The sequence below is a fragment of the Rhipicephalus microplus genome, unplaced genomic scaffold, assembly GCF_043290135.1.
Source record: "Rhipicephalus microplus isolate Deutch F79 unplaced genomic scaffold, USDA_Rmic scaffold_637, whole genome shotgun sequence".
Classification (NCBI taxonomy): Eukaryota; Metazoa; Arthropoda; class Arachnida; order Ixodida; family Ixodidae; genus Rhipicephalus; species Rhipicephalus microplus.
In genome coordinates this window covers 4,736-9,133 of record NW_027465195.1, presented here as the reverse complement: position 1 = coordinate 9,133, position 4,398 = coordinate 4,736, and the positions used below count along the sequence as shown (strand labels likewise).

Here is a 4,398-nt window from a genome sequence, read left to right as displayed (position 1 = left end):
CGACCGCACTTTCCCTGCAGGCTTCCTTCCGACTCGAAGTCCTGCGGCGGTCTCAACGAGGTGCCACATCCTCAATGCAGTCGGTCGCCCCCGTTTCGGTTGGGCTCTGGCACGACGGTCGCCACCGTCTCGCCCTTGAGTGGCCGCTGTTGGCGCTCGCTGTGAGGTGTTCAGCGTGCTGTCCGTGTTGCCGACGCGGTCAAAACGAGTCGACGGCTCACGTTCCCTTGTGCGCCGAAGGCTCTCTTGATATGTGATCCGACCCTCAGACAGACGAAGCCAAGGGAAGACCCAAGGCCGCAATGTGCGTTCAAAGAATCAGTGCTCAGTGTGTCCTGCAATTCACACCAAGTCTCGCAGCTGGCTGCGTTCTTCATCGACCCGAGAACCGAGTGATCCACCGCTTAGAGTCGTGAAAAAGTGTTTGTTCAATTCCGTACAGTCAAAACCAAACGTTTCTGGCACTCGGCCAAACAGTGGCCAAGAAGGGCGCTTTTCAGCGCACGCTTGGACTCCAAAACTCTGCCGCGCCTTTTTCGGCTGCCGCAAATCGAGCAAACGGTGTGTTTCGGACGGCGTTTCGCTTTCGCTACTTGCGAGTGCTTTCGTGGTCCACCCCTCTATAAATACTCGGGAGGCGTCGAAGCCGGTTCTCCAAGCCGGACCCGTAGGTATCGTTGTGTGCTCGCTCTCATTGGCCCGCCTAACCAGAAAATGCCTGCGGTACACCCATTTGGATAAGAGTGCACGCAGATGCGGGCCTCGACGGCTACACATTTCCTCGGGCGGCCGCCTCCCGGCCTCCGTGGAGCGCGGGATGCACGGTCCCATCGACAAGCCTCTCCCGTTTTTACCGTGGCGTCGCGGTTCACCACGGCAGGCGGGTCGGTCTCCTCCGCATAAAAAGGGGGACCCCCGCTTTTTGTTCCACGAAATCGCACAAGCTTTTTTCGCATCCACGGTTTGCCACCGCACACCAAAATGCCGATCCGGCTGCCTACTTTAGCCAACAGGTGGAGCCAGGCGCGCCGTACTTGCGCGGCACTTCCCACGTCCACCGAAGTCGGTGCCAAGGACCACTTTCGGCGCCGGAGCCGCGTACGAGCCTACTCGAGGCGGAAGAACGAAGCCAGCAAGGGCCTGGCCGCAAGTGCGTTCAATTGTCGGGACGTCCAAGTCCCTCGTTCTTCCGTGCTTCCTCTTTCGGCAAGTCGTTGCGGCACCTTCCCAAAGCGCGCAGACCCGCTAATCGCGACGAGCGCGACGTGGCCGTGCCGCCTTTCCCTCGGCAGCAAGCAAAACGCCTGGCAACGTCGACGCTCCCCTAACCGCGATCTCGCACCGTGTTTCGTGTGGCGAATTCAAAAGCCGGCCGGCGCTGCTGCAACCATTACGGTCGGTACGCATACGCCGCGGAGGGCGGGACGGTCATCGGAGCGTGCGGTTCCTCCATCGAGTACTGCGCACCTCGGCCGTCGCATCGCCGTGCCATGACCGGCCGCGCGTCAACGCGAACCGGTGCCAGCGAGATCCCTCGCCTGCAAGAACCGACCGGCAGCCTCCGTCACCCGAGGACGCGGAGGCGCTTGCCGCGGACGGCGGGACGGTATGCACTGGTGCACAGCGGACCCGTCACATCGCCAGTTCCTTGACCGACCGCCGACGCTTGTGCCGTTCCTCTCGTACTTGGCAGTCGCCGCGCGATTGTCGGGTCTCGTTCTTGCACGCTCGAACGGTCGGGAGGGCACTCGGCTGGCGTTTCGGGAACGCGCAGCCTCGCCTTCTACCGACGTAACCACGACTCGCCGTTCGCGCTCCGCCGCTCCTGTTTACAGTACTAGGCGGTCCCGCAGCGGTCGGGTCGCGCATTTCGAGCGCTTCGAGCCACGGTGCAGTGGCGGGTCGAAAGCCGACCTATGAGTGCGTTGCGCCGTTTGTACCCGCGTCCGCCACCTGGCCGACCGTCCAAGGTCGCGGTGTTGGCGTCCGCTGGGCGCAACAATTTGTCACGGGGTGCCGCTCCACATTCAGGCAGCCCCGTGGGGAAAAGCCGACCCCGCGTCCAAACGGGGTCAGCGGCAGAAAGTGTCGGGCGCAGACGCAGCTGAGGCGCTCACCCTTCACAATCCGTTAATGATCCTTCCGCAGGTTCACCTACGGAAACCTTGTTACGACTTTTACTTCCTCTAAATGATCAAGTTTGGTCATCTTTCCAACAGACCGGCGCAACCGAAAGGCCGCGCCGGACATCGGTCCGAAGACCTCACTAAATCATTCAATCGGTAGTAGCGACGGGCGGTGTGTACAAAGGGCAGGGACGTAATCAACGCGAGCTTATGACTCGCGCTTACTGGGAATTCCTCGTTCAAGGGGAACAATTGCAAGCCCCTATCCCAATCACGAAAGAAGTTCCACGGGTTACCCAGTCTTTTCAGACAGGGATAAAGACACGCTGCTTCCTTCAGTGTAGCGCGCGTGCGGCCCCGGACATCTAAGGGCATCACAGACCTGTTATTGCTCTGTTTCGTGCGGCTAGGAGCCGCTTGTCCCTCTAAGAAGGTTGTAAGGTGCTGGGAACCCCGCACCTATTTAATAGGCTAGAGTCTCGTTCGTTATCGGAATTAACCAGACAAATCGCTCCACCAACTAAGAACGGCCATGCACCACCATCCACCGAATCAAGAAAGAGCTCTCAATCTGTCAATCCTCCCAGTGTCCGGGCCGGGTAAGTTTTCCCGTGTTGAGTCAAATTAAGCCGCAGGCTCCACTCCTGGTGGTGCCCTTCCGTCAATTCCTTTAAGTTTCAGCTTTGCAACCATACTTCCCCCGGAACCCAAATACTTTGGTTTCCCGGAAGCTGCCCGCCGAGTCATTTGAGTAACTCAGGCGGATCGCTGGTTGGCATCGTTTATGGTCAGAACTAGGGCGGTATCTGATCGCCTTCGAACCTCTGACTTTCGTTCTTGATCAATGAAAACATTCTTGGCAAATGCTTTCGCAGTAGTTCGTCTTGCGACGGTCCAAGAATTTCACCTCTAGCGCCGCAATACGAATGCCCCCGTCCGTCCCTCTTAATCATTACCTCGTATTCCAAAAACCAACAGAACAGAAACGAGGTCTTGTTCTATTATTCCATGCAAGTTTATTCAGGCGACTCGCCTGCGTTGAGCACTCTAATTTTTTCAAAGTAAAAGCACCGGCCATCTCGAGGCACACAATGAAGTGCACCAAGAAAGAACCGGCATGATGTTCAGTCCGAGCCGTCGCATCGGGTAGATGCACTACTCGTCTGGAACTGAGATCCAACTACGAGCTTTTTAACCGCAGCAGCTTTAGTATACGCTATTGGAGCTGGAATTACCGCGGCTGCTGGCACCAGACTTGCCCTCCAATTGATCCTCGTTAAAGGATTTAGAGTGTACTCATTTCAATTACGGGGCCTCAAAAGAGTCCCGTATTGTTATTTTTCGTCACTACCTCCCCGTGCCGGGAGTGGGTAATTTGCGCGCCTGCTGCCTTCCTTGGATGTGGTAGCCGTTTCTCAGGCTCCCTCTCCGGAATCGAACCCTGATTCTCCGTTACCCGTAACAACCATGGTAAGCAAGTAACCTACCATCGAAAGTTGATAAGGCAGACACTTGAAAGAAACGTCGCCGGCTCGTGGCCATGCGATCAGCACAAAGTTATCCAGAGTCACCACACAATACGGGCCGAAACCCGATCGATCTTGGTCTAATAAAAGCACCCGTTACCCAAAGGGCTCCAGGCTCACTGCATGTATTAGCTCTAGAATTGCCACAGTTATCCAAGTAGGAAGAAACGATCTAAGGAACCATAACTGATTTAATGAGCCATTCGCGGTTTCGCCTTATTTCGGCATGTACTTAGACATGCATGGCTTAATCTTTGAGACAAGCATATGATTACTGGCAGGATCAACCAGGTAATCGTTCGACTGCGCGTCCGTCCTCGCCTTCGGCGGGCCGGACGCAGTCTGTGTGCGGCGGAGGCCACCTTCAGGCGCCCCAACACGCTTATTTTGCACTCCGAGATGACGGCGTTCGAGCTCGCTACGGCACAACCTTCCCGAAAGACGAGTGGGAGCCGTGCGGCAAGAAGCACGTTCATGCTCGCTCTTTTTCGTTGCATCGACTCGGTCGCGCCGTGCGGGTTGCCCAAGCCCGCTGCACTGTCGGTGGACCGGCCGGAACTAGCAACGGAGCCGAGACTGCAAAGCCGCCAGACGACGGGTCACGCCCGCGTCTTCGGCGCTTTCGCATCTGAATCGCCCGAGGACGACACGGAACACACCTCGATATCGTGGTAAAACGGCACCGTCCGACAACCAGCCCCTAACGCATCAAGCGGATGAGGCTGCAGACGACTGCCGTGGATTCC

At 57.3% G+C, this 4,398-nt stretch overlaps 2 non-coding genes across 2 annotated transcripts; both read right to left on the bottom strand.

The window, feature by feature from the left end:
* Positions 1-259: 259 nt before the first annotated feature.
* LOC142795365 (5.8S ribosomal RNA) lies at positions 260-412 on the bottom strand. The gene has a single exon (XR_012892974.1). It is a non-coding gene; the product is annotated as a 5.8S ribosomal RNA (ribosomal RNA).
* Positions 413-2,131: 1,719 nt separating this feature from the next.
* LOC142795368 (small subunit ribosomal RNA) lies at positions 2,132-3,946 on the bottom strand. Its single transcript, XR_012892977.1, has one exon. It is a non-coding gene; the product is annotated as a small subunit ribosomal RNA (ribosomal RNA).
* Positions 3,947-4,398: the final 452 nt, after the last annotated feature.